The sequence below is a fragment of the Bufo gargarizans genome, chromosome 6 (assembly GCF_014858855.1).
Source record: "Bufo gargarizans isolate SCDJY-AF-19 chromosome 6, ASM1485885v1, whole genome shotgun sequence".
Classification (NCBI taxonomy): Eukaryota; Metazoa; Chordata; class Amphibia; order Anura; family Bufonidae; genus Bufo; species Bufo gargarizans.
Genome location: NC_058085.1, coordinates 181412076 through 181437058, shown reverse-complemented (window position 1 = coordinate 181437058; position 24983 = coordinate 181412076). Strand labels below are relative to the sequence as shown.

The window sequence follows — 24983 nt, the reverse complement described above, 5'->3', positions numbered from 1 at the left end:
TACATATAAAATATATAAACAATAAATAAACATATTACATAGCGCTGCGTCCGAAAAGTCCAAACTATTAAATTATTAAAAAATATCTCCTATGCAGTGAGCATTCGCCATTTTTTAGTCACCTTGTCACCCCAAAAAATAGGATAGGACTGTTCTATTATGGGCCGAACGGTTCATAAAATGCGAAATGCATGCAGATTTTTTTATTTTATTTTTTTGCGCGGTATTGAGTATCGCAATACTTTTTTATGGTGACATCTGATCGGCATAGCGTTGTCACGATACCAAAATTTGGATTCGGTTTCGATTTGGCGACTACATTTTTCAGTTCAGGAGCCAATGGCTACTAGGTATTTTTTTTGTCTGGAGCACTGGATTTGTTTATTACTTTGGACAACTGGATTATCAGAGATGCTGCAGAATCCTGTGCGGCCGGCACTTCTGGGATCACGTCTGAATCTCTACTAGCACTGCAGGGTCCTTTAAGGCTTTCGTCACAAGAATTTGGTTTGCCTTTTTTCACTTCAAAACCCAACCCAAAAATGCTTTTATTTCACATGACATGCAGTTTTTATTGCATTTTCTTGGGCTCTATGTAACCCCCCCCTCCGATGTCACTTCCTCTGGATCTCTATTAAAAAAAGAAAAAAAAAAAATTGAAATACACATTGACCCATGATTTTTTTTTTAAGCAGAAAAAATAAAATGGATGTCTATGGCACCAAAAAAAAAAAAAATGCCACTAAACACATTTTTGTCACATTTCATAATTTCCATGGTCTTACAAAGAAGAATGAGGTGGTGCCTGAAAAAAAATACTTTCACTCTAAGGCCTCTTTCAGACGGGCGTTGCGGGAAAATGTGCGGGTGCGTTGCGGGAATATGCGCAATTTTTCCACGCGAGTGCAAAACATTGTAATGCGTTTTGCACTCGTGTGAGAAAAATCGGCATGTTTGGTACCCAAACCCGAACTTCTTCACAGAAGTTCGGGCTTGGGATCGGTGTTCTGTAGATTGTATTATTTTCCCTTATAACATGGTTATAATAATACAATAATGAATACAGAATGAATAGTAAAATAGCGCTGGAGGGGTTACATTTTTTTTATTTTACTCACCTTAATCCACTTGATCGCACAGCCGGCATCTCTTCTGTCTTCTTTCTTTGCTTTGTGCAGGAAAAGGACCTGTGGTGACGTCACTCCGGTCATCACATGACCCATTACCATGGTAAAAGATGACCGGAGTGATGTCACCACAGGTCCTTTTCCTGCACAAAGCAAAGAAAGAAGACAGAAGAGATGCCGGCTGCGCAATCAAGTGGATTAAGGAGAGTTAAATTTATTTATTTATTTTTTTTAACCCCTCCAGCGCTATTGTACTATGCATTCTGTATTCAGAATGCTATTATTTTCCCTTATAACCATGTTGGTCTCCATCCCGATCATCTCCTAGCAACCGTGCATGAAAATCGCACCGCATCCGCACTTGCTTGCGGATGCTTGCGATTTTCACGCAACCCCATTCATTTCTATGGGGCCTGCCTTCGTGAAAAACGCACAAAATAGAGCATGCTGCGATTTTCACGCAACGCACAAGTGATGCGTGAAAAATCACCGCTCATGTGTAACAGCCCCATAGAAATGAATGGGTCGGGATTCAGTGCGTGTGCAATGTGTTCAACTCACGCATCGCACCCGCGCGGAAATCTCGCCCGTGTGAAAGGGGCCTAAGGCCTCTCACACGAGCGCGACAGATTAGGTCCGGATGCGTTCAGTGAAACTCGCACCATTTTGCAAGTTCAGTCAGTTTTGTCTGTGATTGCGTTCAGTTTTTTCGGCGCGGGTGCAATGCGTTTTGATGTGTTTTTCACGCGTGTGATAAAAAACAGATGTTTTACAAACAACATCTCCTAGCAACCATCAGTGCAAAACGCATGGCATCTGCACTTGCTTCCGGATGCAATGTGTTTTTCACTAAAGCCCTATTTACTTCTATGGGGCCAGGGCTGCGTGAAAAATGCTGAATATAGAACATGCTGCGTTTTTCAGACAACGCAGAACTGATGCGTGAAAAAAACATGTACACGGACCCATTGAAATTAATGCGTCAGAATCCAGTGCGGGCGCTATGTGTTCACGTCACGCATTGTACCAGCGTGGAAAACTCACTTGTGTGAAAGGGGCCTAACTGCCCAAGTACTAAAGGGCAGTACTGAATAAAACTCCAGAACTCTGCCTGAGACGCCATCTCCCTTTACCGCCAATACCAGTAAGGGTATGACCAGACAGCGTGGCAGCACCGGACAGCCATATGGGACGCAGCTGGCTCCCATTAAACCAATGAGACCTCAATGTTTAGTCGTCTGCATTGTTAATGGATGCAGTAGTAAGGTGCTGCACAGCCATTAAGGCCTCACGCACAGGACTGTACTTTGTATCAGTATGTTGTTCATTTCTACTAATGGAGTGAGAGAAATGCAGATTGCACAAGGAAAGTGTCCGTAATTTACAGATCCCTGGTTGGCGGACCGCAATATGGACATGTGCATGAGGCCTTACAACGTCTAAACCGTGCAGTCTCATTAGCGTAACAATGGCCACAGTGCCGTGTGGACGTATCACACAGCTATGCCTAGACGGATGATCGCTAGCGTTAAATAGACCAGTCCTGTATAGAGACTTACTGGAAGTTCTCCATGGTATGGACACTTAGTGGGAAACGAATATGCAAAGAGGTATCTCCCAAGGAAGAGAACCATCCCGCTAGCGCCACCTCTTGGAAGTGGCTCCCTATGGAGCATTGTTTCCCATGGAACATTACCAGTAAGTCTCCAAACAGGACTGGTCTCTTCAAGAAGACTCAGCATCCTCCCCAAGTCTAAATAGAAAATGAAAAGTGTCATCTATACTGCAAGCTCCCATGTAAATCAAAAGCTGCTATTAACCCTTTCGCTACCAGCACCATACATGTACGGCGCTGGTGCTGTCTTTAAATATGGCACCAACTCGTGCATGCAGCGGGCGCCCATAGCTGGCGGGTCTCTGCTGTTTCAAACCATAAAGTACAACTTGTCCCGCAAAAACATGCCCTCATACGGATACGTGAATGGGAAAAATAAAAAAGTTATGGCTCCAGGAAGACAGGGAAGTAAAGTTGTGCAGTCCTGTTTATGACACTGTATAAAACTATATTTTTCTGAGAACATGTCACCGGCACGTACCAACTATATACAGTAGGTTATACGGCCATACCGCCTTATAAAAGTATGCTTTACTGCAGGGTCAGAATGGGCCCTCTAGTGCCATTATACACAGGCAGCCATGTACACATTAGGCTACGTTCACATCTTCACGTGCAGCGGTATTTTTCCTTCTAAAACCCGCCATTTATGCCAGAAACACAGCTAGATCCCGTTATAGTCAATAGGGGACTGGCGGTAATCTGTTGAATCCAGCAATTGACCGGAAGCAGGGGGGGGGGGGAGTAAGTGAGATCCACAGCCTGTCAGCTGTGTGTGCGGATTTTCAGTGCAGATCCCACCCTTTGCATTGCACAAGGTAACACATGGGAATTCTGCTGCAGAAACGCAGGGAAATCTGCCCGAATATGACATAAACTACACTGCCGAGTGCACGGTGGCTTTAGGCCTGATTCGCGAGACCGTCGGCCGTATCTCCTGGACCTGAACCGCCGGCATCATAGTAAGGCGGAGGATCTGAAAACCAGGCCAATACGGTTCCGTTTCGTCCCCATTCATTGTCAATGGGAACAAAACTGATCAGGATGCTTTCCGTTCCATTTTTTGACCGGACACAAAACCACTGCAGGCGAGCATCGCTGACTTATATTGATTTTGCGTCTGGATCCGGTTTGTTCCGTTTCAGTGTAACACAAGCACGTCCTAATACATACAGATGTGTTAAAGGGAACCTGTCACCGGGATTTTGGGTATAGAGCTGAGGACATGGGTTGCTAGATGGCCGCGAGCACATCCACAATACCCAGTCCCCCTGTAGCTCTGTGTGCTTTTATTGTGAGAAATAAATTATTTGATACATATGCAAATTAACCTGAGATGTCCCTGACTCATCTTACGTACAGGACTCCTCTCATGGTTGTGTGAATCAGGCCTTAGTTTTCACTGAGTGAAGCTAATAATCCGATACCAAGCCCTCCCATGAGCGTCTTGCCTCTCAGCCCAACCTACAACCCGGACTCTAGGGCTCTGCACATACTGTGTGTGTGTGTGTGTGTGTGGTACCAGAACCGAGATGGTCACTAACAGGGAACTGCCAATGCTCTACAGGAACGGGTGCCATATAAGACATTCACCACATGAACTGTGCTGATGGAGCCTGACCCTCAGGTTCTGTTCATGTCTGGTTTCTGAAGTCTGTAAGCATTCAGCAGTCCGCAATCCACAACATACGGCCAAAGATAAAACATGTTCTATGTGCACCCGAAAGCCCACAGAGGTGCTTCCGATCCGAGGTTTAGGCTACATTCACACGACCGTGCCACAAAACATGGATACCGGTGTTCTGCCAGATTACTACCTCATCAGAATGCTATACCCTCGTCACTTCCGGTGACACGGCCGCACTGGAAGTGATGAGAATCAGCTGGAGGAAGGGGTGTGCGGTGCTGCGCAAGCGCAGATCCACGAGTAAGTCGAAATTGTAGCACCGCTGTGGGAGAAGCGCCAACTTAATGCACACACTGTGCCTGCGCACTCAGGGGTAGGGAGATCTGATGGAACATTTTGCACTGACAAAGCTACCTCCCCTGAGTGCGCACGCGCGGTGTAATCCTGATGTGTGTGGCCGACGGGAGTATATAGCCGTGCGTGCGCACCCTCTCCTACCCAGCCGTGACTCCAGGCACAGTGTGTCCCGGCCGGTTTTGCGCATGCGCATTAAGTGGGTGCTTATCCCGCGGCGGTGCTATAGTTTTGACTTACCTGTGGTTCTGCGCTTACACAGCACCGCACACCCCTTCCTCCAGCGGATTCTCATCACTTCCGGTGCAGCCGCGTCACTTGACGAGGGTATAGCATTCTGATAAGGTATAGTAATCTGTCAGAACACCGCCGTGTACGTTCCACATTTTGCAGAGCGCACAGAACTGGCGCTATATAGAAAATGCTTAGTCTTGTCCGCGATTGCACTGAAGAATAGGACACTGTATTTTTTGGGGCTGCAGAACGGAACTACAGATGGCACACGGTGTGCTGTCCGCATCTTCTGCGGCACCATTGAAATAAATCCATAGGAAGTCCTATCAGTGCCTGTTTATGGTCCATTCACACGTCCGCAAAATGGGTCCGCATCCGTTCCGCAATTTTGCGGAACGGTTGCAGTCCCATTAATTTTCGATAGGGCCTGAATGTGCTGTCCGCATCCGTATTTGCGGATCCGCGCTTCCGCATCTGTGCTTCCGTTTCCGCAAAAAATAGAACATGTCCTATTCTTGTCCGCAATTGCGGACAAGATTAGGCATTCTCTATCATAGTGCCTGCAAATTGCGGAATGCACATTGCCAGTATCCGTGTTTTGCGGACGTGTGAATGGACCTGGTCCACAATACAGGCCCCGAGTCAGTACCGCCGTGTGTGTGACGACCATATGTCCGGGGATACAGGTCCAGTCGTTACTCACAAACCCCTTAGGGCCCACCCACTACAGCCGGCACGCATGCGCAGATGCGATCTTGCTCCAAAGGGCAGACACACAACGCCAACATAGGGCATTTGGGCCGGTGACGCTCACATACAGTAGAGGACGGTTGACATATCACTCACCGTTTGATGTCAGTGACACACTGGCCCTTTAGTTACACAACAAACCGCCCCGGGGACCGGAACCCGGTGCTTCGGTACCGTACAGAGAGCCCACAAGCCAGCTGGAGAAAAGAAAGGGAGGGCAGAAACCTCGCGAGATGAGATCTCGTCCTTAGCCTAGAGATATTAGTGATTCCGTGCTGCCTCCTGGTGGTTGGGAGAAGTTTTACAGGAGCTCCAGTCACAGAACTCTCAATATGATAATATTTGTAGGGGAGGCTATATCCCCCCACCTTGTGTGTAAAGGGCTGGTGTACACTGACGCTGGGCAGTGCGTGGAGGATGGGAGTGGTAGTTGTGCCATTGGCAATCTCTCCCTCTGGCGCTCCCGGGGGCTGTGGAGTGACTGGAGGGCACACCCTTTGTACCCTCAGGGCAGACCCTGGTGTTGGGGCTTCTGGCTGATGGTAGTTGGGCTACCCCTGTTGTGAGATGTTGGTCTGAGTGCAAGGCAGGACAGCAGGTGCAATGGGCAGCAAATGGTGGACTCTGCAACTGGGGACCACTATGGGGGACATTATTACTGCTGGGGGCATCTATGGGGGACATTATTACTGCTGGGGGCATCTGTGGGGGACATTATTACTGCTGGGGGCCACTATTACTGCTGGGGGCATCTATGGGGGACATTATTACTGCTGGGGGCAACAATGGGGGACATTATAACTGCTGGGGGGGAGGATGGGGGGCATTACTGCTGGGGGCAACTATGGGGACATTATTACTGCTGGGAGCATCTATGGGGGACATTATTACTGATGGGAGCATCTATGGGGGACATTATAACTGCTGGGGGCTAGTATGGGGGACATTACTGCTGGGGGCAACAATGGGGGACATTATTACTGCTGGGGCAAGAATGGGGGGCATTATAACTGCTGGGGGCCACTATGGGGTACATTATTACAGCTGGGGGCAACAATGGGGGGCATTATAACTGCTGGGGGCGAGTATGGGGGCATTATTACTGCTGGGGGCAACAATGGGGGACATTATTACTGCTGGGGGGCAACAATGGGGGACATTATAACTGCTGGGGGCGAGTATGGGGGACATTACTGCTGGGGGCCAGTATAGGAGACATTACTTTTGGGGGTGACTGGGGGACATTACTACTGCTGTGGGCCACTATAGGGGACATTACTACTGCTGGGGGGCCACTACAGGGTACATTATTACTGCTGGGGGCCACTATAGGAGACATTATTACTTTTGGGAGTGACTATGGGGGACATTATTACTGCTGGGGGCAACTATGGAGGACATCATGTATAGTGTAGGGATTAGAATTTTATTTTAAAAAAAGTCAATGCTAATCATCCATTTCTAATGTCCGTTTTTAACTGCTGTTGGCCAGAAAATGGATGCAAAACTAATTAAACAACTAAATGATTTTCCTATTTCATGACGTAAAGTCATAGTTTTATTAAAGACACGGAGGCGAGTATTGCTTTCTCCTTCTTTACTGTCCACCAATAGCAGCAAAGAGAAAAAATTAACATACAGGAAACCATAGCAACCAATGTCCCTCCCCTATGGCCCCTATAATAGGCCGCTCCTCCTATGGCTCTTCCTCTTTCTTTGGGGACCTGGTGCCAACATCTCGAACCATCCAACGAAACTCTGAAACTTGACCGTAACGAAGAAATCCAGTCTCAACGAAGCAGGAACCAGCAGTCGCCAACCTGGCCAACCACCGAAGAACATTAAACCGGAACACGGCATCCAATCCTGGAAGAAGCTTCATCCTGAAAGAGAGAACAGACCATGGGCCTAGGTGAAACCGGCATGTCAGAACAAGAGCGTCCGCAAACCATCTGCTCAAACAGAACCAAAAGGATTCGAATGACCAACGGCAATAAAGTGCATTAAACAAACACAACAATGGCAATAAAATAACCAACAGGACAATAAATACAATGGCATTAAATAAATAACAGGACAAAAAAACATAGCAAAAGAATAAACATAAGCGAGCCCTGAAATAAAACAACCCACCCAACAGACCCAAGGGAGGGAATCCAGGGGGGGCAATACTCGCCTCCGTGTCTTTAATAAAACTATGACTTTACGTCAAGAAATAGGAAAATCATTTAGTTTTACAGCAAGACACGGAGGCTCCTATTGCAAGTTCAAAGCCTGTCAATAATAGAAGCAAACAAATTAGCTGGAGGACGGAAATAGAACTCCCTGAACGTGGTAACATTAGACCAGTCGGCCAGACGCATAACATCCTCCAATCTGGCCCCCGAAACCGCAAGGGCGGTGGCAGAGGCCCCACGCGCAGAATGGGGCGTGAAGACAGAAGTGTCAACACCCGCCAAGGACATAATCCATTTAAGCCAACGTGCTAACGTAGGGCTAGACACCGGCCCAAACGGATGCCGAATAGAAACGAACAGCTGCAGCCTGGTCGGAGACCTGTGTGCCAGAGTCCTGGACTCGTATTCCCGAAGGCATGCCACGGGGCATAAGATCGGAGAAGAGGGAAAACTAGGGTAGGACACGAACCGGATGCTAGTCTTGGTGCGACGCGAGATGTTAAAGGTAACCCCCTCCGGGGTAAACGAACGCGCGTCGTAATCAAGGGCCCGCACGTCCGAGACTCTTACAAGAAATGAGGGAAAACAAAGCCAACAATTTAGCGGACAACTGCCTAAGTGATAGATCCGAATTCTCGGGCCAAGAGGCCAAGAAAGCGAAAACCAGGGAAACATCCCAAGTAGTGGAAAAACGAGGCCGAGGGGACGAGACAACCGAACCCCCTAAGAAGGTGAGACACCGAAGGATGTTGACCGGCAGCGACAACTGCGAAGCCCTCGTGGGTAGAAGAAATAGCAGACCTGAAAAGGTTAATGGTCCGATACGCCTTCCCCGCCTCAAAGAGAGAGGTGAGAAATTGCAGCAGGTCAGCTACAGGTGCCGAAACGGGATCCAAGTCCCGTTCCACGCACCAGTTAGCCCAAGTTCTCCAGGCTGCCCGGTAAGATTTTCTGGTGTCGGGAGCCCATGCGCTGTCCAATAGTCGTCGAGTCGCCGCCGAAATCCCCTCGAAAGATCCAGGTGTCCGGAGATCCGGCACGCCAGCAGCCGCAGGGATCCATCGAGGAGAAGGGGATGGTGTAGATCCTGAGGGTTGCGTAGGAGATCCAACCGGCTCGGGAGAAGAACAGGGATCTCCACCAGAATCTTCAACAATGAAGGGAACCAGACCTGGGACCCCCAGAACGGAACCACCAGAACCAGATCCGCCCGATGGCGGAGAACCTGCAGGAGTGTCCTCGGGATCATCGAGAATGGAGGAAACGCGTACAGGCGGGACACCGACCAGTCCTGGAGGAATGCATCCACCGCCATCGCCTCCGGGTCCGGACGCCAACTGAAGAACCAGGTGAGCTGTCTGTTGAGCCGAGAGGCGAAGAGATCGACGGACATCGGACCCCACAAATCCGAAATCGCCGCGAACACCTGCGGATCCAACTGCCAATCGCTGCAATCCGATAGGTAGCGAGAGTTCCAATCCGCCTGAACGTTGCTCAACCCCGGCAAATACTCCGCCTGCACCATGATGTCCCTGGACAGGCAAAATGACCAAAAATCTTTGGCCAAACGAGCCAAGGTGGCCGAGCGAGTACCCCCCAAACGGTTGACATACCGGACCGCCGACACGTTGTCCATCCGCAGCCTGATACACGCGTTGGCGATCCCGTTGGAGAAACTCTTCACCGCGAAAGACCCCGCCAAGAGTTCCAACGCATTGATGTGTAGGAGGGACTCCTCCGCCGACCAGGGACCCCCAGTGGAGACCCCGTTGCAATGGGCACCCCAGCCCTGGAGGCTCGCGTCCAATTCGATTGTCAACTCCGGTAGGGAACCAAAGATCGCTCTCCCGTTCCACGCTTCTAGGTTGGCAATCCACCAACTCAACTCCTCCCGGGCTTCCGAATCCAGAACCACCGCGTCCGCAAAGGAGGCACCGGTCCGAAGATGGGCGATCTTCAGTCGCTGGAGCGCCCGGTAATGCAGTGGGGCTGGGAACACTGCCTGAATTGACGAGGCCAACAGGCCGATAATGCGGGCCAGGTGACGTAACGAGAGATGGGGAGCGAGGAGCGCATGTCTCAACTCCTTGCGGATCGCCCGCAACTTCGCCACCGGCAGACTGAGGGACTCCGAGAGTGAATCCACCGTGAATCCCAAGAATTCCATCCTCTGGGCCGGAACAAGGCAGGACTTCTCCCAATTGAGGAGGAAACCGAGACCCGACAATAGGTCCGACGTCCAGCATAGATGTACCAGCAATCCCGCTCTGGACTCGTGCATCAGAAGGATGTCGTCCAGGTAGATGATGAGGCGCACACCCCGAGTCCTCAACCACGACACGACCGGACGCAGCAACTTGGTGAAACACCAGGGAGCTGAAGACAGCCCGAACGGCAGACAGGTGAATCTCCAGACCTCTCCTTCCCACCTGAAACGAAGCAGGTCCCTGGAACGAGCGGCTACCGGCACCGTCAGGTAGGCATCCTTCAGGTCCACGTTCACCATCCAGTCCCCAGGGACTAACAAGTCCCGAAGGAGATGGATCCCTTCCATCTTGAAATGACGGTAACGTACTACCGCATTCAAAGAGCGAAGGTTGATTACCGGTCTCATCTGCCCATCTTTCTTCTGCACGAGAAAGATATTGCTGATCACACCCGCCGAATGCCGGGGGCGCCGGCTCTATCGCCAGCTTTTGTCTGAGAGACTGTAATTCCGCGTCCACTAACGCACGGTCCGTGCGCGATAGGGGAACGAGCGGAGGGGAAGGAATCAGATAAGGGAGACCCCATGAGCTCTATGTGAAATCCCCTGACCATGGCAAGCACCCACGGATCCTGCGGTAATGAGGCTCCAAGCGTGGGAAAAAAGCAGGAGTCTGCCCCCTACACAAGGTACCATAGGATCCCCAATCCGGGGGGCACTTACCCAAGGGTCTGCGGTGGTTCGGGTTGCCCCGGAAGGAGCGAGAACGCCATTGATGTCCTCTTGTGGCGAAGAACGGAGAAGCGTTGCGTTGGTCCTGGAACTGAGGACGATGTCCACCGGAACCTCTGTTTGATCCACGGGCCTGGAAATTTGCACGGCCGGACAGGCGGCCCCTACCACTGCCGGCCCGATGAGAGACCCGTCCCTGGAAGACCCTGCGCATAGAGGCCTGGGCCTTGTCCAGCGCAGTAAAAGTGCCCACGAACCGGCTCATGTCCTTGATGAAGGACTCGCCGAAGAGGAGGCCTGGGCATCCTTCCCTGCCTCAGTGAGCGCCAAATTGGCCAATTTGGGGTCGATCTTAAACAAGATCGCCTTGCGCCTCAATCGCCACGGCCGTATTAGCGTTGCCAGCAAGGCATATGGCCCTCTGGGCCCAGCCCCTCAATTCCACCGGATTAATAGGGGTACCCTCAATTCTAGCCGCCTCTGCCATCTCCAAGATCCTGGTCAATGGACCAAACACGTCCAAAATCTTGTCCTGGCAGCTGCGGAGCGCTGAATCCAGGCCCTTTTTAGGGTTCCAACCCGTTTTGGCCAAGAATTGCAACATCTTGGGGTCCACCAACGGGGTGTCACAAACTTTATTGGGGACCACTGGCCGGGGACATTCGGCCCTAAGCTTGTTGCGTGACGCACCCAGTGCTCCAGATACGCCCCCACATGAGGGGAGGGGAGCCATTCCGCCGAACGAGGGTGATGTAACGACTCGGGGTCGAACATGGGTTCGCCCGAATCATCCAACACGACCTCAGAACGGGTAGCAGCGGAAGTCGACGCCACCTCCTTGGTAGAGGAGGCCGCCGCAGCGGAGGTCGAGGGGCCCTGAACTGGGGGGGTGAGATCCTCCTCCGTGCCGTAATCAAAATCCGCTAACGCCTCCTCGTCTGAAGTTCTATCCGAGTCAGACAGGTCCGGTGATTGCGCTCTAGCGCATTTCCATGTCCGCGCCCGTTCTGCCTGGCGGGAAGAGGCCCTTTTCCATGAACTAAGCACGGTCTCTGGGGTGGCAAGATGCGCACCAGTCAAAGTCCCCTGTAATACAGGGGGATCAATAGAGGTAGGCTGCGGTGCGGCAATGGGGTCTTGCAAGGGAGCGCTAGCGGGATGTGTGGACAGAGCCTGGACAATAGTCTGTGACAAGACTGACGACATGGAGCCCATGGCTGCCATAATCGCGTCAGACACTGAGCGCTGCAGCGCCAGCGCATGCGCATCTGCATCATTGGGGTTAAGTCCCTCAGGGGAGGAGGGGGGGCGACTGGCAGCAGGAGGTGGAGTGGGAGCAGACATGACTAGACAGATGCCTAAATGGGGTCAGCGCTGGGACTAAAAGAATAAGCCAGGGACAAAGGCCGAAGGTCACCTGAGACGCAAGGGCAGGAGAGCAGGAGCCGCCGACCGTGCAGGGAGCCAGACGAGTGACCGGAAGCAGGAAGCTGAAGGACCGCCCCCAGAAGCCCGCGAAATGCGGCCGTCCTCACTAAGATGGCCGCCGAGATCTCGCGAGATCTCGCGACCGGCGATCACAGAGGGTTTCCAAGATGGCCGCCGAGATCACAAGAGATCTCGCGGCCACCCCGATCGGAGAAGCGCCGGGAAATGGCGCCGCCGAAAATCGAAGAGGGAGGACCCGCCCCTAAACCTCCGGGCAGCGCGGACGCAAGTGCAGGTAAAATCTGTAGAGAGGGGCGGGAGAAAAGGCCAGCGAAACAAAGGCCAGAGCCAAGGCAAGCCCAGCAGGAAACCGCAACAAGGGGGGGGGGGAGAGCCCGAGGGCGCCGACCGAATATCCCCAAAGCGCAGGGATAAGCGCAGCAATACAAACCACCCACCTGCACCGCAAGCGGTAGGGAAGCAAAAGCAAGGGGAGCGCTGTACAGCAAACAGGGTTAGTCACCCAGTGTACGCAGCGCAAACCAAAAGAGACACCTAACACAAAGCTAAAAACAGCAGAGAATAAAAGGTGTACTTAGCTTGGCAGCAGCAAAGAAAGAGGAAGAGCCATAGGAGGAGCGGCCTATTATAGGGGCCATAGGGGAGGGACATTGGTTGCTATGGTTTCCTGTATGTTAATTTTTTCTCTTTGCTGCTATTGGTGGACAGTAAAGAAGGAGAAAGCAATAGGAGCCTCTGTGTCTTGCTGTAAAACTGACATTGTGTCACTTTTTTATGGCTGTTTTTTCACTGTTGTGTGAATGTAGCCTTAGGAATGCAGTGAGGTTCTTGTTAAATGCTCCTGCAGATTCCCGGGCTGAGGTGTGCAGATTAAGGGCTTGTTCACATGATCGTTGCCCCTCCGTGCCCGTGCTGTGGACCGCAAATTGTGGTCCGCAATGCACGGGCATCGATCGTGGGGCTGCCGCATGCAGATCGCGACCCCATTCACTTGAATGGGGTCTGCAATCCATCCGTTCCGCAAAAAGATAAAGCAAGTTCTATCTTTTTGCGGTGCGGAGGCACGGAACGGAACCCACGGAAGCACTCCGCAGTGCTTCCGTAGGCTTCAGTTCCATGGTTCCGTTCCGCACCGCATCTCCGGATTTGCGGACCCATTCAAGTGAATGGGTCCATATCCGTGATGCGGAATGCACACGGCCGGTGACCCGTGTATTGCGGACCCGCCATATGCGGGCCGCAATATGACAACGGTCGTGTGAACAAGCCCTAAGGGCTCATGCCCACGAACGTAAGGGCTCTATGCACGTGCTGCGGACCGCAAATTGCTGTCCGTAATTCACGGGCACTGACTGTGGGGCAGCCGCATGCGGATCGCGGACCTATTCACTTGAATGGGGTTAGCGATCCGCATCCGACAGTCCGCACTGCAAAAAAGTAGTGCATGCACTACTTTTTTGCGGTGCGGAGGCACGGCCAGAAACCCCACGGAAGCACTCCGTAGTGATTCCGTGGGGTTCCAATCCGTGCCTCCGTTCCGCATATCCGTGATTGCGGACCCATTCAAGTAAATGGGTCCGTGATGCGGGCCGCAATACGGCCACGAGGGCACACGGTCGTGTGCATGAGCCCTAGAGATATGGTTGACCAAACGGTCTCAAAATGTGGAAGGCTGCATTAGCAATGTTTCCTTTCACAGCAGAAAAGTCTGTCTGCCATGAAAAGCACAGCAGAAAGGGGCACATCAAGTATAAAAATAAAGTAGGTATGAGGCAAGAGTAGGATGCAAGGATAACAGCTACTAGTCGGGTAGCTCGGGGAGGGGGACACTATAACAAGCACCTGCGGGGTGTAACCACATCCCTAATATCAACCCAGTGGGGTTTCTTTTCAGGTGGGGGGGCTTGTAGAGCACCTGAAGGCCAAATAAAAGCCATCAGGAGGGGGAATCAAAACGGGTTATCAGACTGGCCATAACCCTATTATAGATTATACTGGTATACCATTATTAGAACAAACAAAGAACTAAAAGTACACTAAACCATGGTGATGGTGATGATGGTCCGTCCCGCGGGGAAATTGCCCCCGGGCCCCCGACTGCTTAGGGGCCCCCAGCGCCGGCCCGGCCGCAACTACTACTATATTATCTATAATTCTATTGTGTTCTCCAGTTGGACTGGAGAAATGTGCATGGGGGGGGGACGGGGGCAGTTATTGGTACTACCAGTAACTGCCCCCCCCCCCCCAAATGCACATTTCTCCAGTCCAACTGTCCAAACAGAACCAGGGGGACTAGTATACTGGCACTGGGACGGGTGAGATGGTGCCTGGGATGGATCCGACCCAGTTTAATCAACCAACCTACCAGTAACTGGTTGGTTGATTAAACTGGATCGGGATCCATCCCAGTCTGGTAGGTTGATTGATTAAACTGGATCGGATCCATCCCAGGCACCATCTCACCCATCCCAGTGCCAGTATACTAGCCCGCCCTGGTTCTGTTTGGACAGTTGGACTGGAGAAATGTGCATGGGGGGGGGGGGGGGCAGTTGTGCAGAAATAACGTCAAAGTCAGCAAGTGTCATGTGGGGGGGGGCCTTTTCCATTTTACCTGGGGAGACCAGGTGCCATGTTTCCTGCTGTGGAGGTGAAGGGCTCAGATCTTCCGGGGACATCCAGGACGGGAGGTCTATGGGGGAGATGCCTAGAGGATCCCAGGCTGCGCGCAGGTCTGAGGGGGATCTGATGATGATCTGTTTGCCATTCTTTGAAATGGCTAGGCTGAATGGGTACAGCCAGCGGAAAGGGGTGTTAGAGGCTCTCAGTGCTTCTAAGAGGGGCCGCAACAATCTGCGCTTCGCCAACATAGAAGCCGCTAGATCTTGGAATATCCGCAAATCGGACTCTTCATACCTGAGCTGGGGGGCTTCTCTGCTGCTTTTCAACAGGGCCGCGGTGTCCACAAAGCTAAGCTAACAGTGAAAAAACGGCCACAGACGACGTCTCTTGGCTGCTCGTTTGTCTTGGCTTTCGGGGGCGGAGGGCTCTGTGGATTCTCTCGATCACGATTGAGGCAGCTCTGTCTGGACCCAGCAGCAAGCTAAAGATTTCTCTTGCGGCGCCTGGTAGTGTTTCTGGGGCCACTGATTCAGGTAAGCCCCTCAGCCGCAGGTTCCGCGTGCGACTGCAGTTTTCTTGGTCTTCTAGCCGTAAGAGGGCTTCATTAAGAAGATATTTGTGAGACTGTAGCGCCGCTTTGGTCTCTGCCCCAAATTATAGGATTTCTTCTTGGGTGTTTTCAAGCGCCACAACTCTATGCCCCAAGTGCTTCAAGTCCTCTTTGATCTCGGACAAATCCAGTTTCAGGGGCGACAGCGCAGACACCAGAAGATCTTTTTGAGTATGATTTCCCTCCGAGACATCGGACACACTACCCGTCTCTGAGAGATCGTCAGCGGGCTCTTTCCGGCACCATCTTGGCCGCAGCTTCCTGCGACAGAGCTGTCCCTCTAAGGAATTTCTCCAAGTCAGGTTGCTTAGTCGGGGCTGGGGTGATATCTCCAGTGTCCCTGGACTTTTCTCTATTAGTTTTCCCCATATTGAGCCGGAGGGAGAGCAATAGTTAGGGTTAGGTGGCCAGATCTTTCAGGAGCTCAGACACATGCGGACATTCAGCGGCTCGGTCAAGCTCCGCCCCCTCCACTAGGCGTATTCTGCAATCATCAAGCGCATCATCCCACTGTTGTGAAGGAAATAGAAGTTTCTGTTTCACACAACAAATGGCTGGCTTACTTCACAAACGGAAACCCTCTGGCATTTTCTTTTTCTTTTGAAAAGATTACCATCAAAAAGAGTGAATATTAGATTCTGTAAGTGGTTGTGGTGCTTGACCGTTCTCCTGTGTTACATTAGCACTTACTGTTGGTGCTCACTCCTCGACCTTGTACACACTTCTATATAACATTAAATATGGATCAGAAAAGTGCTCCTGTATACCCATTAGTTGATTCTATGTTTGGATCTACTGAGGAGAGGACGATGATATCAATGCAAGCATGGTTTTTATCTATTGATTGTGGGTTTTATTATGGGGGTCATGCAGCATCTGGAGGGCATTCTTTCAATCTCCTTGGGACATACACTGGAATACTACAAGTGAGTGCACATACATCTTGTGTGTTGTGTACTGTATATGGTTGCACTGTTGAGAAAGTAGCTCAGCCATTAGGATCATGGATCAGGAACTTCTTAGTTGATCAGAACTGGTCACATATTTGATAACCTGGCATCAGAGTAGAATCCATTGATCACTCTATATTGTAATCTAAAGATCATTTGTACTTGGACATGTGATAGATGAGCTTTCTGCTGATGAATTTCATGTTATGTTCCAGCTTCTGGGTTGTCACCATGCTTGATCCGTAGTGATCAGATCAAGATATACCTATTTTTATTCATGTTGAACGTCTTATTTAAAGGGGCTGCCTCGTGAAGACAATGCCTGTTTATATATGAACTTTTAGGACATATAGGCATCATATAGGGGTTTTCACTTGTCTATGAACCAAAGAGTAAAGTCACTAAAGGGAATCTGACAGTCCCCAAACTAGAGTAAGTTGTGTATAGTGTGAGGCCTCCTTCACACGAGCGAGATTTCAGTCCTGGAGCGATGCGTGAAGCAAATGCATAGCATCCGGACTGAATCCTCACCCATTCATTTCAGTGGGTTTGTGCACGAGAGTTGTTTTTCTTTGCGTTCAGGAAAAATCGCAGCATGTTCTATATTGTGCGCCATAGAAGAGAAAGGGGCCTGCATGAAAAACTGATGCAATCCAGATGCAATGTGTTTTTCACTGATGGTTGCTAGGAGATGTAGATTGTTATTATTCAGTTTTTTTTTTACGTGCTTGAAAAACACATCCAATCCAGATGCAATCCGGACGAAAAAACACACACACTGAACGCAATTGCAGACAAAACGGGTTAAACTTGCATGCAAAACTATCAGTTTTCTCCGGAACAGATCCTGACACAATCCGTATCGCTCGTGTTAAAAATGCCTAAGTGGTGCTGAGTCTGACCTAGGCTACTTGCACACCAGCATTTTCCTTTTCCACTATTGAGATCCGTCATAGGCTGCATTAATGGTCAATGGGGACAAAACTGAACGAAACAGAGTGCACCAAAATGCATTCCGTTCCATTTGGTTGCGTCCCCATCGTGGACAAAATAACGCTGCAAGTGACCGTTTTTCTGTCCACGATGTGGTCCGGAGCAAGACGGATCCGTAATGACTCACAATGTAAGTCAATGGGGACGGATCAGTTTTCTCTGACATAATAGAAAGCGTCAATGTTATGGTAAAGATAGTACAACCGGATCTGTTCATAACGGATGCAGGCGGTTGTATTATCAGAACAGGTCCATGACGGACCCAGCAAAAAAGCTGGTGTAGAAGTAGCCTTATGTAGTTTTTTTCTTCATGCTAACCTGCAGTCCGACTCTGGGCTCCCACATACCAGCAGTAAAATGCACTGAGAGGACTCCTCTTTGAGTCCTCCCCATTATGTGTGTGAGCTCTGGAGTCCTCACAGTGCATTTTACTGCAGGTTAATGGGATACAGTGTCAGAATGTGAGTGTGAAGATAAAAATTACATAACCGGACTCGGCATCACTTACACTATACACCACTTACTCTAGTGTGGGGGATATTTCGGAGCTGACAGATTCCCTTTAAAGGGGTTGTCCCGCAAAAAATATTCTACACTTTTCAAACCAGCACCTGGATCTGCGTACTTTTGTAATTGCATGTAATTAAAAATTTAGCATAGCCACTGAGTTATTTAATAAAATGTATCTGTATAGCGCCACCTACAGTTTTTTTTCTAATTTCTTTGACCTGCTCACTGAGAAGGCCGCACATGCTCAGTTTCATCCTTCAACTGCCTCCTGAGCTGTGATAGGGAGAGCTGAGACACACCTCCTGAACTGTGATAGGGAGAGCTGAGACACGCCTCCTGAGCTGTGATAGGGAGAGCTGAGACACAGCTTTCTAAGCTGTGATAGGGAGAGCTGAGACACACCTCCTGAGCTGTGATACGGAGAGCTGAGACACACCTGAGCTGTGATAGGGAGAACTGAGACACACCTCCTGAGCTGTGATAGGGAGAGCTGAGACACACCTCCTGAGCTGTGATACGGAGAGCTGAGACACACCTTCTGAGCTGCGATAAGGAGAGCTGAGACACACCTCCTGAGCTGTGATAGGGAGAGCTGAGACACACCTCCTGAGCTGTAATAGGGAGAGCTGAGACACACCTCCTGAGCTGTGATAAGGAGAGCTGAGACACGCCTCCTGAGCTGTGATACGGAGAGCTGAGACACACCTTCTGAGCTGCGATAAGGAGAGCTGAGACACCCCTCCTGAGCTGTGATACGGAGAGCTGAGACACACCTCCTGAGCTGCGATAAGGAGAGCTGAGACACACCTCCTGAGCTGTGATAGGGAGAGCTGAGACACACCTCCTGAGCTGTAATAGGGAGAGCTGAGACACACCTCCAGAGCGGTGATACGGTGAGCTGAGACACACCTCCTGAGCTGCGATAAGGAGAGCTGAGACACACCTCCTGAGCTGTAATAGGGAGAGCTGAGACACACCTCCTGAGCTGTGATACGGAGAGCTGAGACACACCTTCTGAGCTGCGATAAGGAGAGCTGAGACACACCTCCTGAGCTGTGATAGGGAGAGCTGAGACACACCTCCTGAGCTGTGATGGGGAGAGCTGAGACACACCTCCTGAGCTGTGATAAGGAGAGCTGAGACACGCCTCCTGAGCTGTGATACGGAGAGCTGAGACACACCTTCTGAGCTGCGATAAGGAGAGCTGAGACACCCCTCCTGAGCTGTGATACGGAGAGCTGAGACACACCTCCTGAGCTGCGATAAGGAGAGCTGAGACACACCTCCTGAGCTGTGATAGGGAGAGCTGAGACACACCTCCTGAGCTGTAATAGGGAGAGCTGAGACACACCTCCTGAGCGGTGATACGGTGAGCTGAGACACACCTCCTGAGCTGCGATAAGGAGAGCTGAGACACACCTCCTGAGCTGTAATAGGGAGAGCTGAGACACACCTCCTGAGCTGTGATAAGGAGAGCTGAGACACGCCTCCTGAGCTGTGATAGGGAGAGCTGAGACACACAACCTAAGCTTTGATAGGGAAAGCTGAGAGGCATCCTGAGCTGTGATAGGGAGAGCTGAGGCACACCTCCTGAACTGCGATAGGGAGAGCTGAGACACACCTCCTGAGCGGCGATAGGGAGAGCTGAGACACACCTCCTGAGCTGTAATAGGGAGAGCTGAGACACACCTCCTGAGCGGTGATACGGTGAGCTGAGACACACCTCCTGAGCTGCGATAAGGAGAGCTGAGACACACCTCCTGAGCTGTAATAGGGAGAGCTGAGACACACCTCCTGAGCTGTGATAAGGAGAGCTGAGACACGCCTCCTGAGCTGTGATAGGGAGAGCTGAGACACACAACCTAAGCTTTGATAGGGAAAGCTGAGAGGCATCCTGAGCTGTGATAGGGAGAGCTGAGGCACACCTCCTGAACTGCGATAGGGAGAGCTGAGACACACCTCCTGAGCGGCGATAGGGAGAGCTGAGACACACCTCCTGAGCTGCGATAGGGAGAGCTGAGACACACCTCCTGAGCTGCGATAGGGAGAGATGAGACACCCCTCCTGAGCTGTGATAGGGAAAGCTGTAACACACCTCCTGAGCTGCGATAGGGAAAGATGAGACACGCCCCCTTAGCTGCAGCAGAAAAGACACTCCCCTCTGAGCTAGAAAGGAAGATGGCTTCGGCAGCATGTAGCAATATCAAAATTTCTTTATTCGTACCTCCAGACACAAATGGCAACGTTTCGACTGTTCACCAGTCTTTATCAAGCCTAATGACACCAATGCTGGTAGGCATATATATACCCCCCCACATTAAAAAACACACCCCACATTACATCAACATAGCCAATCAATACATAATGGAGAGTGTCTGTGCAAGTTGCTACTTACTGCAGCTGACATGGCCACCATCTCCGTCATGTGCGCCACGGCGTGCTGTCACCCCCAATGCGCAGTCGCAGCTCACCGGCTTTGCATACCGGAAGTGTCATCCGTCGCCATGACTCCGGCCGGCACTGGCGCCTTCAACCAATGAGCTACTAGGAGCAATCACTGTCGTCATCGCCTGCGCGACTATCACGTGACATCCAGTACGGTGCGCACAGCCGTGCGTCAATCTCGTGGGTCACATGGACAGCACAACAAATGGAGACACAGTGCAAACACCGGAGTCATGGTAACGGCGACGCCGTGATCAGTGCAACTTATCATAGAGAGATGTGCATAATCCATATAGAAAAATGGATAAAATGTACATAGTCCATATACAAGAATGGATAGATCGATATTATTAGATCACAGATCACAATAGTGATCGCCACACTATCAATAGACAATCAGAGTATGTACATGCACATATCTACGGAGATGGAGGCAATGTACAGCGCAGCATCAAGCAATCATGCAAGATCATCATATAAAGAATACATTCTCCAAAATGCCAAACATCGAATGCTATGAAGGGCATTTTAACATATAAATCTAAAAATCCCTATGCTAGGGATGTGTATCACATATATAAAATTATGATGTCCCTATACTGAAGAGGGCGATCAAGCGACTAATGTCAATCGACGGATGTGACGTTAAACTCCAAATTTAAACCGTAAGGTTGAAGGGATCTAAGGGTGTGGATCCACTTAAGTTCCTTTTTCCTAAGTATGCCCTTCCTGTCCCCACCCCTTCTCAGATACCCAACGCTATCGATTGCTCGAAATCTTAATTGATTAATAGCATGTTTGCAATCAATAAAATGTTTTGCAACCGGTTTGTCAATAGCTCCTGTTCTTATAGTGCTTTTATGCTTATTGATTCTTTCCCTCAGTTCCATTGTGGTTTCACCCACATATATTAGGCTACATGGACACTGTATCATGTAAACCACATCTGTGGATTTGCATGTATAATGTCCCTTAATCTTAAACCGTTTGCCACTATAAGGATGCGTAAAACCATCACCTCTCATGATGCAACTGCAGTTGCAGCAGGAGAGGCAAGGGAAATTACCATTCTTGAGTGGTGCTAATCTTTTCTGTTTGTCTATATCCTTACCCCCTATATCCGCTTTAACCAATCTATCGCGTAAGTTGCGGGTCCGTTTGTATGCCATCATTGGGGGGACAGAGAATTCCTTGACTGTTGGTAATCCTTTCTGAAGGATCTGCCAATCCTGACGTAGGATGGTGGCAATATTGCTACTGTCACCCCCAAAGATGGACACAAATGGGATACGGACAGTCTCTTGTTTCTGTGGTTTCCTCACCAATGTGGACCCACGTTTCATGGATACAATCCTATGTTTGGTACGGTTAATTAATTTATTAGGGTAGCCTCTCTTTGAAAATTTTATGCACATCTCATCCATTCTATAATCAAATTGGGTATCATCAGATACGATGCGACGTACCCTGAGTAGTTGGCTCCACGGGAGAGAGTTCACCATGGTCTGAGGGTGATTGCTATCGTACATTAGTAGGGTATTCCTGTCTGTAGGTTTCTGGAACAGATCAGTGCTGATCCTTCCATTGTGCACCTGAACTCGGACATCAAGGAACCGCAGCTCACGGGCAGAATGCATCACGGTGAACTGTAGGTCCCGGACCCCAGAGTTCAGGTGCACATGGAAATCATCCAGCTCAGGTATAGTGCCTGTCCATATCAGGAAAATGTCGTCGATGTAGCGCCACCAGCACAGAACTCTCTCAGAGAACGTGGAGCGATACACCAGCCGATCCTCGACCTCCGCCATGAAGATGTTTGCGTAGGTGGGGGCCACATTGGACCCCATCGCCACACCACGCTTTTGTTGGTAGAAGGTGTCCCTGAAGAGAAAGTAATTTCTCCTCAGGACCACCTCCAGGAGGGCGAGGATCAGCCGGCGCGCCCCAGGAGAGAGCTCCGTGCTGGCCAGGGCCACATCGACGACATTTAAACCATAAGAGTGATCGATGGATGTATACAACGATACAACATCAAAACTTACAAGTAAAAATTCCGCCGGCAAAACAAGTGAATTCAACTTAGTCAAGAAATGGCCAGTATCTCTGACATAGGAGGGGGCCGTGGTCGCATGGATCCGCAATACCCTATCCAAAAAAATGGATATGGGATTAAAGATGGAACCCCTGCCCGACACAATATATCGATCTATCCATTCTTGTATATGGACTATGTACATTTTATCCATTTTTCTATATGGATTATGCACATCTCTCTATGATAAGTTGCGCTGATCACGGCGTCGCCGTTACCATGACTCCGGTGTTTGCACTGTGTCTCCATTTGTTGTGCTGTCCATGTGACCCACGAGATTGACGCACGGCTGTGCGCACCGTACTGGATGTCACGTGATAGTCGCGCAGGCGATGACGACAGTGATTGCTCCTAGTAGCTCATTGGTTGAAGGCGCCAGTGCCGGCCGGAGTCATGGCGACGTATGACACTTCCGGTATGCAAAGCCGGTGAGCTGCGACTGCGCATTGGGGGTGACAGCACGCCGTGGCGCACATGACGGAGATGGTGGCCATGTCAGCTGCAGTAAGTAGCAACTTGCACAGACACTCTCCATTATGTATTGATTGGCTATGTTGATGTAATGTGGGGTGTGTTTTTTAATGTGGGGGGGTATATATATGCCTACCAGCATTGGTGTCATTAGGCTTGATAAAGACTGGTGAACAGTCGAAACGTTGCCATTTGTGTCTGGAGGTACGAATAAAGAAATTTTGATATTGCTACATGCTGCCGAAGCCATCTTCCTTTCTACATATGTATTCCAAGGCCTGATGGATCAAGGGCCTACGGCTAGGCTGCTGCATCGACCAACGCATTATCTTGAGACCACAAGGTGCTGCTTCTACACTTTCATGTTTAACTCCCCTCTGAGCTGTCAGCTTGATATAAAGCTATCAGAGCAATGAATGGGGAGATCTCTGGATCCATGTGAGCTACAGGGCTGGTTCTAGCTTTGTTAGAAATAAATTGTCGTGTACTTTATGATGTCTGATTTTCATTTTTTACATTAGTTATGGGTTAAACCCTTTAACTAAGAGGCTCTTGCTTTGGCAGACCTGGCTTATCCATGTGCTACATGGTTAGGCCTTATTCACACTGAATCACGGACGTGTGCTGTCCATGTTCTCCGCGAACAGCACACATACATACCCATTGAATTTTAATGTATTTGTTTACACATCAGTGGTTTTCCACTGACTGTGGGTCAGTAGAAAAACCACGGAGACATGCGCTACTTTGGTCCGTGATGCAGACCAAAGCAAGCCCATTGAAGTCTATAGGGCTGTGGAAAACCATTGACATAACACAGATGGCATCCGAATTCTGTCAGTGATTTTTAAGGACCACAGTTTCTACATGGATGAAACATGGACGAATTTTCAACGGACGTCGAATGGACACGAAAATGTGAACAAGGTCTTAGACCATTTGTACAGCCATTGTGTAATTCTTCATTTCCGCATGTTGCAGTGGAGATGAAAGACCAGTTGTATCTTCTGGTAAACACAGCAGAGCAACATGCATTTCTGAATCTAGACACAGCAATTACCAGGCTGGCTTCAAACTGCAAGCCGGGATCGGAGCTTCATGATGTAGCAGGAGCCTGCACTCAGAACCACTGGTGTTAGTAACCGCTGACTCTTAGCACTGCAGACTGAGACCCTGCACTTCCAGCCATCAAAAGACAGTGGGTGGTCTTTAAGGGGTTAAAATAATACTTAAATAAATTATGTTATTAATTTGGATTTTGTGTGGATATTATATATATTTACACTCTTCTTTAACCCCTTTTACCCTGGGCCAGTTTTCACCCTTCTGCCCAGCCCTTTTTTTTGCAAATCTTACATGTCACTTTATATTGTAATAGCTATGGAACACTTTTATTTATCCAAACCATTCTGAGATTCTGTTTTCTTGTGACACATTGTACTTTATGATAGTCATAAATTTGAGTCAATATATTTCACCTTTATTTATGAAAAAAATATTTTTTTTTGATCATTCATTATTACACTTTATGGGTTAAGGTGACAAAAAAATTGGTGGGGGGGGGCGTGGCTTGCTCATGGCTGAGTAGGACGTGTGTCGCTGCAACTCTCCCACCACTCCGGCTTAAACAGCTATTTTCAGGCTATAAACCCTGCTATTACCTGATCAAAATGGGTAGGAAAACAGCAAAGGGCAATGCGGATACCGACCAGCAAGGTGACGGAGCCGGCATTCAGAAATTTTTCGGATCCCAGCCGAACACAGTGGGACAGCAGGGAGCTCCCAAGATGGCCGCCGGCACCTCCACGCCGCTTCCCGATCACGGCTCCCGCTCGGATACAGACTCCAGGAGTCCCTCTTCATGCACCTCCGATATCAGCTGGGACCTACAAGCTCAGCTGCGAGAGCTGCCTACAAAGGAGGACTTAGAATATTCGGTCTCCCGACTCGAGCAGACCTACAAATCAGAGATGGAGGTACTGAAGTGGGAAATCATTCACTTGGGACACTGGGTGGAGGCCT

General features: G+C 49.9%; 1 long non-coding RNA gene across 1 annotated transcript; it reads right to left on the bottom strand.

Annotated features, from left to right (window-relative positions):
- Positions 1-543: 543 nt before the first annotated feature.
- On the bottom strand, positions 544-5944 carry LOC122941493. The gene is made up of 2 exons (XR_006390461.1): positions 5804-5944; positions 544-631 (listed from the first exon to the last, which is right to left on the bottom strand). It is a non-coding gene; the product is annotated as an uncharacterized LOC122941493 (long non-coding RNA).
- Between the last annotated feature and the right edge of the window lie 19039 nt (positions 5945-24983).